The sequence below is a fragment of the Acartia tonsa genome, chromosome 14 (genome assembly GCF_053477335.1).
Source record: "Acartia tonsa isolate MP-2025a chromosome 14, ASM5347733v1, whole genome shotgun sequence".
In the NCBI taxonomy this organism is placed as follows: domain Eukaryota; kingdom Metazoa; phylum Arthropoda; class Copepoda; order Calanoida; family Acartiidae; genus Acartia; species Acartia tonsa.
The window spans coordinates 1,952,343-1,966,024 of record NC_137273.1 but is presented as its reverse complement, the minus strand read 5'-3'; the positions used below and the strand labels follow the sequence as shown (position 1 = coordinate 1,966,024).

At 31.6% G+C, this 13,682-nt stretch overlaps 1 long non-coding RNA gene across 1 annotated transcript; it reads right to left on the bottom strand.

Moving 5' to 3' along the window:
- Positions 1-11,749: 11,749 nt before the first annotated feature.
- LOC145305251 (uncharacterized) lies at positions 11,750-12,547 on the bottom strand. The gene is made up of 2 exons (XR_013874554.1): positions 12,333-12,547; positions 11,750-11,985 (listed from the first exon to the last, which is right to left on the bottom strand). It is a non-coding gene; the product is annotated as an uncharacterized LOC145305251 (long non-coding RNA).
- Positions 12,548-13,682: the final 1,135 nt, after the last annotated feature.

The window sequence follows — 13,682 nt, the reverse complement described above, 5'->3', positions numbered from 1 at the left end:
TAAGACAATGGACGCTAAATTAATGTACATCCCCAATGATGATAAACATTAAACAAATGTACCCCTTATATTTATCAAAATTTGCAAGGCTACAAGGATCTTAATGGATAAGACAATAAACGATATACTGATATACATCCCCATTGATGATAAACATAAAACATATGTACCCCTTCTATTTATAGAAATTTTCAAGGCTACTGGTTCTTAAGGCAATGGATAAGACAATGGACGACAAATTGATATACATCCCCAATGATGATAAACATAAAACAAATGTACCATTTCTATTTATCAAAATTATCAAGGCTACAAGGATCTTAAGGGATAAGACAATGGACGATAAATTGACATACATCGCCAATGATGATAAACATAAAACAAATGTATCCCTTCTATTTATTAAAATTTGCAAGGCTACTAATGGTCAGGATTCTTAAGTGATAAGACAATGGACGATAAATTAATATACATACATCCCCATTGATAATTAACAAATTTTGACACAGCTAGTCTCAAACCAACCAATTAAAAGTCAATAATAGTTCACAATTTTTGATCCAGCAAATAAGAAAACTATGATTTTCAACTAAGAACTCTTTTACTCCAAGAGGAAAGGGGATATTGGACTGTAAAGTACACCGGTACCCAAAGTTTTATCTTGCTTGGGCCGGGTTGTATAAACCTTTAGGGTCCAAACTTATCTATCAAGTATTTTAATTCACAGAAACGGGTAATTTTGTTTATCGTAAGGTAAAAATTAATGTGTCATTGTAATACAAAGTGCGTTAAAGAATGGCTTTGATTATTCAATCTAAATTTGTTTAAAATAACTATTATAGCTTATCAAAACTTATATTAAAACCTTATCAAAAAGAATTAAAACACGTTTATCTATTGAAATTTGAGAAAAATATCCATAATAACTCATTTTTTTCCCTACCAAATTCACATTTTTATCCCAAAATATTCATTTAAAAGCCCGATATGATTTCAATATAAAAATGATTCCAAGGTGTTATAGGAAATATTGTAGTCGGGGATCTAAAGGGATATGACAGTGGACAATAAATCTATGCACAGTGTACACCCCCAATTATGATAAACCAAATTAGAAATGTTTTGACTTTAAGAGTTTGGAAACTAACAGCCATTTTTCAATAAAAGTACCCAAAGTTTTTCAGACAAATAATATGGTTATAAAACTTTGAGTACCAGAATTCAATTATAAGGAAAGACCTCCCCTCATCCCCCCTATAATTTGAATGGATCATTCAAACAACCCACCCACGATTTAGCGATGTGGAGGTGTTACAAAAATTACTTTGAAGAGGGTTTTTGAACCCCACCCCCCCTTAAATAAACTAATTATCCATGTACATATAAGAAGCTTTTCTGTATAGGGAGAAAGGGGGGGGGAGATAATAATCCACTTTGAATTATAATTTTTTAGAAGTAATTTCTTTATGGAGGGTGTTTTTTTCTTTAACCTCCCCCAAAATAGTTATAAACCTTCTTTGGAATATATGTATCACCTCAATTCTACATATAACACCTCTCTAGACGTATAATAATTTTCATATTAGAATATCAGAGATAGATAGGTTGAAACAAAAGTAATAGGTTATACCATAAAACTGTAAAATAAAATCCCTTTATAAGTCTCTAAATAATGCTATAATATTATGAAAAGAACAATACAGAATAGTTTTCCTTCTTTGGGTAAAAATCATTGGTTGAAACGTTTAGACACTGATAGCTCGACCAACCAATAAAGTATACAGTTTCTAAGCTTACAAATGAGATAAAGTTTTATAACCACATTATCTTATTCGTTGACCTCAACAGTCAACACTTTAGGTACTTTTGTTAAATTCAGATTTTTATCCCAAGAAACAGTGTTCTGGAGCCGGAGCCGGGAGCAGCAACATTTTTGGTGGAGCCGGAGCCGGATCCGGAGCCGGATCCGGAGCCGTATTTTTCGTTAAAAACGGCTCCGGCTCCGGATTAGCTAAAAGTGATTTTTTAAAGTAATATTATAATTTGGCAACGGTCTATTTCCATATAATAAACTGAAAAACTATTGTTACTTAACAAATAGACACACATCCTTCTACTTTTATATAGCTTTAATCAAATAAAAGCAAAATATTTTATATTATTTATTTTATTTTATCAAATTCAATAATGAAAAAAATTGATAAATTAATTTTAAGGTAGGAGCCGGAGCCGGAGCTGGAGCCGGAGCCGGAGCCGCATCAAAATTATACGGCTCCGACACCCTGCCAAGAAATGGTAGTTTTGATCATCATCATTGCACAATCACATGTATATCAATTTCTCATTGTCTTATCCCTAAAGATCCCTAAATATTGCCAATGCTAAAACTTTCGCAGTAATGTTAAAACTCCAAAAAGGGGGGCGGAGATTTGAGAAAGACGAAATTGAAAAGTAAAGAGTATAATTTGGATGCGGATTTCAAATCGCCACCCAAAAATTAGGCGGATACATTGCAGGGATAAGACAATGCAAATGGCTGAAATGATGTACATCCCTAATGTTAATACACAAAAATATCCCTTCTGTGAGACGTTTTGACACTTAAATAATAATAAACTAACCAATCAAAATTCAAAATCAAAGTTGTAAATCGAATGGATAAAAAAACATTATTATAAAACTTTGGGGACTGGTGTAATAAACAGCCAATTGTCCCTCTCTTTGGAAACATTGAGATATTAATTGGAGAGGGGGGTTAAGGTGTTGATTATCCTTTTGTATAAAAGTAACAGGATGTCTGTCTGTGTGTTTATCAGAAACAAAGGATCTTAGTAAACGCTGAACCGATATTGTTCTCCTTAACAAAGTAGATTTTTGCATAGGTCTTGGGATGGTTTATAACTATTATGAAGGAACTTCCAAATAGCCCCTACCCCCCCCCCCCACCCTCTATATTTCTTTTCTAAAATTGAAATTGAAGGGGGTGGGAGATACGAGGCCTCTAGGGGCGTAAAACATAATTAAAATCAATGGGTCGTGTGTAGGTTTCAAAATTATCTTCTATAATACCTTGAATTGTAAGAAATTCCCCCCTAGCCTATTGGTATATCCCAGTAACCAATAAACCTTTATTAAGCTATTTATTCCTATTGGCGTATCTCTATAACCAATTCACAAATATATTGATTAAGAAACGATGATTTGTTTGTAAATATAAATAACGCCATCATCGAATCACAGCTTCGATTTTGGTGTTGCAATATTATAACCAATAATAGTTATTTATCGCATCGTATTATAGACAGCTTTCCGTGGATATTAAAATGAAAAATTATAAAATAGATTTAAACCAGTTTTATTATTTTATTTTAATATTGGTGGAAAATTGTCCCTGATTCGATGCTATACATAATTTTTCATTATGACTGAGAACCGGTTATCGTCGAACGTCTTATTCCTTAAGATCCATAGAATCATGTCATATCAGATTTTAACTTCCTTTGATTACAAATCAATTGTTTAAAAGTCTGTCTCTGTTAATTGGATTGTGCCTGTTTAATTGCCATGGCATTCCCCATATTTTAATTGTCATTAAGTATGATTTTAACAATGGATTTATTATTTCTTGGATCTAACACCAGATTATCATGTACTCTAAAGTGAAACTTGAAGCGGCCTAAAATAACTAATAACCCCATCCATTACCCTCCTACTGGATGAAAGAACTGACTAATAAATTATAGGGGAAATAGCAACCTAAATTGACGACCATTATTCGACGGTCATAATATCATTGTATATTCTACATCCATATATTTAAAAACTATAAATAAACAAGCGGACGCAATTCTAATAATACTCTACACTATAAGAACGTAAAACATAGAAGATTATTTAATCTTGAGATTATCTAAATCAGATTATACACAGGGATGACACAATTCTGTAGCGATACATGGATGGGGCAATTAATCTCCTTTGCCCAGTACTTTTATAAAATATTTGGAGGGAAAAGGATTGTAGATTAATATGAAATTATCTCTTTACCCGTCATTTTGAGAGAAAAAAATAAAAGAGGTGATTTCTTTCTCCCCCCCCCCTTCTAACTAATTTAAGAATGGCGAAGGCTACCCCAAACTTTTTAGAAACGCCCCAATAAAATTGGTTGGGGTGGGGGGGAACCCAATACTTTCTGAGAAGACCACAAAATATTTTAATGGTGAAAAATTACCTCACCTTCCAAAAAAAAATTTTTCAACTCCCTAGGTAATTGATATTTCGTAAAAACTCCAAAAAAAGCTTGGAAGTCCTTGTTTGAAATATTAGTCATTCTTTTCTTCATTTTTTGAATTGTTTTGTTCTTCAATCAATTGATTGCAAGTCCAAGAAAGAAAAAAAAGGAAAAAGAAAGAAGTAACAGTCAGGCAGGGAGGGTGAGGACATTGGACTGTAAATTACACTGGTACCCAAAGTTTTTCAATCATGTTATCTTTATACGTTGTCTAAAAACATTTGGTACTTTTGTAGAATTTTGGTTGATAGGTTCAAAACTAGTAGTGTTCAAACTTTTCAACAAATCATCAAATCTACAGAAGGGGTAATTTTAACCAATTATTACAATATAAAGAAAGGTTTGTTTTGTTTAACATCATTAGGAATGTACACATTCATTTATCGTTCATTGTCATATCCTTTAATTTCCCTAAGGTAATTTTATATAGTAAAAAAGATATAAGGTATAGTGCAATGAAAGATAAAGTACGATTTCAAATATTACCTAATAAAACGGGTATAATTAAGGTATGCTTTTCAGGAAGGCATTTATTGATCCCCCTAGTCCCTGAACAAGACATCCTGTTCAAATATCTAAACAATGGCTGTGGTAATGGATGTAGAATACATGTGGATATTATGACAGGGGAAAATTTGTCAATTTTGCTTGGTAACATAGACATCACTTATTGGTCATTTCATTCATCCAATAGGAAGGAAGGAGATGGGGATGATCAATATTTTAGCCAGCTACAAGTTTCATTTTATTAAGAGTATATGAAAATCTGGTGTAGGATCCAAGTAATAATAAATCCATTGCTCTGGTGCTATCGAAAAGAAGAGCAAAGCAGGGTTATGTATGTTTGTTCATAATTTTAAAATAAACGGGGATCTTAATGGATAAGACAATGAACAATAAGAAGATAAACTACAACTTCTAGAGAATAATATTATTGGTAAATAAGTTTGGACACCAACCAATCAAATTCCATATAAGTATCATTTAGTTTTTGATCTAACGAATATAATGAGATTATTAAACTTTGGGTACCAGTAATTTACAACCAAACTTCCCCCCTTTTGAATATATTTCCCTGTCTTACAAGAAGCTGCCTTAATTCTTCTACTTTTTCATTCATTGTTCTTTGGATAAGGTTTCCAAGTTTAATATCATCTACCATGGTTTCCATAACTTAATTTTAACACTTTATAGTATGGCTTCAAAGCCTATTGATACCCGCTTGATAAGAACCGGTTATCAGCCATACTGAAAAATAATGTGTAGCAACGTATTCAAGATAATAATTTTCAATGAATATTAAAAATCTAAAAATTAATACTAGTTTGGCTATCCCGGGTTTTAATCATTGTTACAACAAATCATAAACACTTCAAAGAGGAAGGGGACATTCGATTGTATATTAATCTGGTACCACAAGTGTTATAATAACACTTTCTCATTCGTTGGCTTAAAAACTTAGATTTTAGACAATAGTTATTATCTAATTATGATTAAATTTTGTTTATCAACACTGGGGACGTAACTTTATTTATCCTCCATTGTCATATCCCTTAAGATCCCTGACAACTGAGCGCCGCACATCTTCTTGCCCGCGGCTATGAAAAAAGTAAACAATACCCTGCAAATTTGAACATTATTCCTTGCAATTAGGCCCCGTTCTTAGAGCAAAATACTGGTCTAATATAACATCACAAACTAAAGCTAATCAAGCTAAAATTCTACTGTTATTCAACTACAAAAAGCAGTTATTAGCACCGTCCATATTAGGTTTTAATAATTTTGTCAATATTGTTTTGTTTAATTTTCATGCTGAAGTATTTGTTTTTCTTTATAAGGCCAATTTTCTACTTATTTCCACGGCTAGGGGTTGATTATTAAAAAAAAATTCTTGGATCTTTATGAATTAGATTTTTTCTATAAGCTGTCTATACCTTTAGATCTCGGTAACAGATGTAACTCTATTGTTCTCATATACACTAAAAAATCTCATAGGTCTAGGGAAGGTTTTTAACTATTTTGGGGGAGGAAACCCACACTTTGGGGAACTTTTTATTATAATAAACTCCCTAATCCTTGAATAAGTAGACAATAAGAAGTAGAACAATGGTCAGCAAATATTTTATCCTAACAAGTATTTCATGTCAAATTATCGATCAGATTTTTGAAAAGACAATGGCCGATAAATTGATGTACAACCACTATGATTATAGACAAAATTACCCCTTCTGTAGATTGAAATTTGTGGTTGAAAAGTTTGAAGTTAAAGAGCCAATCAAAATTCACTATAGTCCCCAAAGTTGTTAAGCCAACGAATGAGAAGAAGGTATTATACAACTTTGGGGACTAATGTAATAACAGCCCCTTGTCCCCCTTCTCTCTGTTTTAGTAGTAAAACTTCTCCTAAACTGTGTATAGCTTAGATATCGATAACCGCTGAACCAATATGGTTCTAAAAAATATATCATGTCAAATTATCGATACAATGGGAGGGGGCGGAAGTGACACTTTTTGAAACCAAAACTAAAATTCAAAGGAACTCAACTAAATTAAGAGTTACAGCTCTGAGATTTGACATGGAAGTTGCTTTATAGAGGTACAATATGGAACTGTGAACAAACGGCGGTGAATCCGCCGCTCCCGTCGAAAACCGCCGTAATTTATTTTTGCTTTTTAACGCCAAATTAGACAATTTTCAATCATCTGAGATAAACTTTTTTCCCTTATATTTTCACTTGACACTTGAAATATTTCAAACATGTTAATATTAAAATCGCAAGTGTCAAGTGACAATATATTGAACGGCATCATACTTCTAGTGAAACCACACTTCTCCTCTACTGCATTAGTAGCCTTTCACTTTTCTGTCGTTCCTTATATTTGCATTTAGCGAGAAAAGGCGAAAAATAATTCGGCGGAGAACAGCAGTTTTCGGCGGGAGCGGCGGTTTCGCCGCCGTTTCTTCACAGTTCCATATTATACCTCTTTAAAGCAACTGCCATGTCAAATCAAAGAGCTGTAACTCTTTATTTAGTTGAGTTCCTTTGACTTTTAGTTTTGGTTTCAAAAAGTGTCACTTCCGCCTCCCCCCTTTTTTATAATACACTTTTTTTTTGTAGCAAAGCTATTCCTGAACTGTCTATGTAGCTTAAGATCTCGCTAACCGCTGAACTGATATGATTTTAAAAAGTATATCATGTCAAATTTTCGATAAAATTTTTAATTATATACAGGCAGTAAAAGTAATGAAGCTTCAATTTAACTCTGTTATTTCTAGAACTCGTTATAATTTAGCATGTCTGTATGACCGATATGGTTATGGAACCCTAAGTTTTATAAACTTATTATCTAATTCCAACTTAAAAATTTGGTGATTTTCTACAGAAGGGGTAATTTTGTTACGCGTAATGCGTATTTTACATCATTTTTCGCAGATTTTAACAGACAGATATAACTTGTAATAAAATAAAAATGGCAATAAAATGAATAAAAACCAATACATATGGTACCTCAAATAAAAAATCTACCAATTTATTCAAATCATCAATGGATAATCCACATATTATAACATCCAGAAGAACGAATATGGCCAGTAGTCAGCGAAGTAAAGATATTGGACTATTAAACTATCCCCCAAAGTTTTGTGATAACGTTTTCTTATTTGTTGGCTCAACAACTTTGGGGACTTGAATTTTGATTAGTTCATAAATTTAAGTGTCTAAACGTTCTAACCACTATTTGTAATCTACAGTAATTTTGTGTATCATCACTGAGTCCTCTATGAAAATTCCAGACAACTGCTGTACAATACTTTTATAGAGAAGCTTTTTTGCATATTTAAAAATATTCTAAAAAAATGATTGAAAAGTTTACAACGTAATGGTACTAAATGTGGTTTTCACTATTTCCTTGACCAATGGTTAACCCCAGGAAGGAAGGGGACATTCGATTGTAAATTACGCTGGTACCCAAAGTTTTAATATGTGTTGGCTTAAAACCTTTGGGTACTTCAATTAAATTGTAATAAAAATGTACATCAATTTGTCGTCCATTATCTTATCCCTAAAGATCCATGAAAATGAATCTTTAAATCCATAAGTACTTAATAATGCAATAAAAATCACAAATAAGTAAGTAAATGATACAATTTTGTTAATTCTTTTTATAAATTTTCAAAATCTGGCAAGAAACAATATTTAAAGATGTTCGGTTGTACCGATAACGGAGGTACAAGGGTCTAAAGGGAAAAGACAATAAACGAAAATGTGATGAAGAAAAAAATTAATCCTATAGATTAGAATTATTGGTTCAAAAGTTTGAACAGTGTTCTCGATAATTATATTACGAGATGTTTAAAATAACTCCCCCCCCCCCTTTTTTTTATAAAAATCAATGACTCTTCTCTTCACTGCCTTAGACCACATTACGAATAAAACAATTAAACTCATTTCTTTACATTTTAAAATTAAAACCAAACATGTAGTAACAAAAATCTTAAAATTAAAACCAAACTTTTATGAAGCAGTGGTTTTATCCGCTCTGATAACATTGTTGTCTGGAGTTTTGCAGGGAACTTTAAGGGATAAGACAATGGACGATAAATTGATTGTATACATTTCTAGAGTTTATAAATAAAGTCAATTCTTCTGTAACTTAATATTATTGGTTGAAAAGTTTAACCAGCAATTTAAATTCAATAAACGAAGTAATATTAAGTTTCTTATTAAAACTTTGGGTACCAGTATAATTTGGAGTCCAATGTCATCTCCCTCCCAGGACAGAATCTCATTCAGCTTTAGACAATTACATTTCTTACACAACTCCATTTAAAGCTTACCTGAAAATTAAAAAGAGAAATAAATTTAAGTAATAATTTTAAAAATTTGTGAAATCCTATTATATCAATAAGCCATTTTAATGCTTATTTTCAATAAAGGTATGTGTTCAAAAGTAAAAAACATACATTTACTGAAAATAAGCATGAGAAGGGGCACCATAGTAAGGATTTTAATCTGTATATTAGGAACCACTGAACTAATCAAGAAAATCATTTTAAAAAGCCTTTACAAAGGCCGACGAATGGTTTTAAATGTTTATAATACAAAGAAGAACGATGTCTGTCTGCTTGTCCTAGTGAAGCTTTAAATCTTGCTAACTGCTGGACCAATTGGACTTTACTTTTCATGGATTATTCCTACTGGTTATACTTATTATAGAGTAGTTTTAATACAAAAAATACCGACCAATGAAATCTATAATAACTCAAATAGTTCTTTAGTAGATTTTCCAGTATGAATTTGAAACCAATTCATATCCGCTGGATTAGAACCAGTTACAATTACAAATTACAAAACTGACATTAATCTTCTATGTTTTATTTTGATATCCGCGGAAAGTTGACTATAATACGATGTGATAAATAACTATTAAATAAAATACAGGAAATAAAATGATACACTTTAATATGAATTATCAATTTATACCAGGGATCTAAAGAGATAAGACAATGGCCGATAAATTGATGTACATCCCTAATGATAATACACAAAATTCCTTTCTATAGATTACAATTAATGGATGAAACGTTTGGACACTTGACTTTATAAACCAACCATTCAAAATGAAATTAAAATCTCTAAAGTTGTTTAGCTAATAAATAAGAAAATGTTAGTATAAAACTTTGGGGACTAGTGTATTAAACAGCCCAATGTCTCCTCCCTCATTGAATTTATAGATTTTTTTGAAGCACACAAAATAGCAGGGATCTCAAGGTATAAGACAATGGACGATAATTGATATTACAAAGAAAAAATGTATAAAAAACTTTGGGTACCATTATAATTTTAAAATTACATTTCCCTCGACTAATTTCAAAATTTGTTGCTAAGGCACAAAAATACGACAAAATATTTTGTTTTTGAAAGCAGCTTTGTTTACAAACAAGGATGACAACACCCAACTATTGGAATAAAAAAATTTACAACAAGCATATACATACTTAAGAAACAGAAAGTTTTTCTGTTTAAGATCTCGTAAACGGCTGGAAAGATCATTCAATAAACTTCAAGTAAGTAATCCAAGGCAAGTTTTAGGCCATTCTGTGATAGGATATTTGAAGAGAAATAATCCCTAGAAAAAAAAATTAAAATTAATCAGGGGGGAAATAAATCCACAAGTCCCTTTCGGTCCGATGCCTCTAGAGGCTACGGGCATAGTAACTTATTTAAGAAGATATGTATAAGCATGTATTGTATACAGTAGTTGCGCTACTCTAATAATGAAAGGAAGAAGAAACCCCAAGAGAGAGAAAGAAATTCTAATGTCAATATCAAGACCTTTGGGCTGACCTATGGCTTTTAAGCCCAGGGATTATAAGGGATAAGACAATAGATGATAGATTGGTGTACAAACCCATTGATGATAAACAACATTACTTCTCCTATAGGTAAAAAATTGTTGGTTAAATCAAGATATCATAGAGTACTCATAGTGTAAGACAACTAATTAGAGAAAATGATTATAAAAATTTGGGTACTAGAAATTCTAATGTCAATATCAAGATCTTTGGGATGACCTATGGCTTATTAATCTTCTATAGATTAAAATTATTGGTTGAAGAATTTAACAGTGCTATAATGGACCAAGAAATCAAGATTTTATATAAGTACCCAAACTAGTCCCCGAAGTTTTATAATACCGCCTTCTTATTAGTTGACTATAACAACTTTGGGAAATTTTATTAAATTGTGATTGGTTGGTTCATTAAGTTGATTATCAAATCATTTCAACCGCTCATTGTAATCTACAGAAGGAATAATTTTGTATATGTTTATCATTTTATCGGACATTGTCTTATTCCTTTAGATCCCTCTGCATGCACTTACCCACTGGCTCTGATGGTGTTGATGGTGGTGGAACCCTGCATGAACCCCCACCACATGTTCCCCCTCTAGCTGATGCCCCTCGGAGGGGTGCATCCCCGCCCCCACCACAGGGGTGTATTCATCCACCTTCAGCTCGGATTTGATCTCGGGCATTTGTACCAATGCCTCCATGTTTAATTTATCCAATGGATGAATGGATTTTTCAAATAATTTTATATGTTTTCTTTTTTATTTAACTTGATTCTAATGAAAAAAGGACATTTTATATTTTGTTTCTGGTGCTTTTACATAAAATGCCTGATAAAGCTTATGATAAATTAGGGGGCCATTGCCATGCGGGGCCATTAATTTCGTTGCCTTCATAACCCTGCAGTAACCAATTTAACCTAACCAGAACTAAAGAAATAAATAATGAAAAATACTTAAAGTTTTTACTTAAAAAACGATTGACGACATAAAATATCGTTTAAACAAAGAGTTCTAATGAACAAGAAAATGTAGTTGGAAAAATACGAAAGACAAACCCCAAAAGTATAAAATCTTAATAATCAAAGACAAAATTATAAAATGTCCCTTTTTAAAGTAGCGCAGCGTTTTTTTAAGCACAAAATATAACTATGATAAAACAGTCATTATATAGCTCACTGCAAAAATGTGTTTAAATTGACATAAAACACTTTTTTCTAACTGTTTCTGTAATGTTTATTATGTAGTTCTTTATTATATAAAAAAAAACAATGGATTTTCGTGCTTATTTTCAACGTTGTTAAGTCATATGTCTTAGGGCTATCTGTGTTGTTGTTTAGCCAGCTGAAGGTTTTTAAAAATAGACAAGGTTATTAATACAAGGATAAGTTTCCAAGATTCCCAATGATTACAAACAAAATTCTCCCCTTCTGTAGATTAAAATTAGTGGTTGAAACATTTGAACTAACCATTCAAAATTCATTAAAAAATCCCCAAATAAGAAATCAAATAAAAACGTTATTATAATACTTTGGGACTAATGTAACATATAGCCAATGTCCTTTCCATTCCTGTCTTTAAGTAGCTAGATTTACAATATTTAATTGATTGATTGCTTGAAAACCAAGCGCGGCATTTTAAGGATCTATGTGTATATAACAAATCCTAACTCAACTTCTTGTATTAATAACCTTGTATTCATATGAGTTCATAATTATAATATTCTTTATAATGTATATTATGTCACAATGGTTGTTTAATAACTTATTTGTTTAAATTTTCACTAAATAAACATTATTCACTTGTATATCAAGTAGTTTTCAAAATGGTCACTTAAATATTTGACTTTAAACCACTTCAACTAAGGTTAAGTAGCCAAGAATGTTAATATTCAAAGGTTTCCAGCCTGTAAAAGGATCGTTCTATGATAGTTGTTTATTGCATCTTATTATAGACAGCTTTCCGTGAATATGAAAATGAAAAATTACAAAATTATAACAAGGTTTGTTAACCCTGAGGGTCCAAAGGCCCAGGCTGATATGAATTTTATTTTTAAATTTATATTTTATTATTTGTGGAAAATTGTCTGAAATAGAAGATTTTTCAGTATGGTTTAGAACCGATTCTAAACTACCGGATTCAAACGGCTTCGAAGCCATACATAATGAGTTGTAAGTCTGTATTTAGGTCCATTAAGATGTAGAAAACGGCTAGACCTAGTTTTAAGGGACGCGTAGTGTTAGTCCTTTGCAGGTAATAGGCTTTAATATAAAAATAAAATAAAAGAGAAGGAGGGGGGGGGGGGGGGGTGGAAAAAGTTCTCAACCATCTATTTTGGGGCGAATCCACGAAATAATTTTAATTAATATATTAGGTGTATATTTATTTAGTCAAAAAATAACTAATTTACTAAAATAATAACCCTTTTAAAAATACATTTTTAAAAAATAAACAGTATTTTTCTCTCTTATTCAATACAATAAATGGTTCATTTTACATGATAACTTTCACAGAACGATCCCTTTACAGATAAATCACTAAAATTCTTGATAACTATCAATAATATAGCTAGTTTAATATATAATATGATTAAACTACAAGTTAAATCTTCAAGTATATAGAGTCAAGTCCAACAAAATTGTTCAGAGTCGGGGTTTAGAGATATTTATTCCATAGTATAACAGTGTAATTACAATCTACAGCTTGCCTAATAGTCTGTTGTTATAATATCAATAGAGAAAAAATCTAGGAAACCGTAATTCGTTGGTTTTTTAAAACGAAAGGGAAAGGAGTTTTAAAGAAGTAAGTTTTCATGTAAAACAGCTGAAAACCATTCATAGTAATACAAGTATATATCCTCATATAAAAGTAACAGGATGTCTGTTTTTCTGTAACTTAAGATATCGTTAACCGCAGGAAAGATATGGTTCCCTTTTAAAGTGAAGCTTTTTAAAGGTCATGGGAGGGTTTATAGCTATATCAGGGTAGGATACCTTCTAGGTTAAAACTAAGATCAAAAAAGTGATACTCGAATTAGGCAA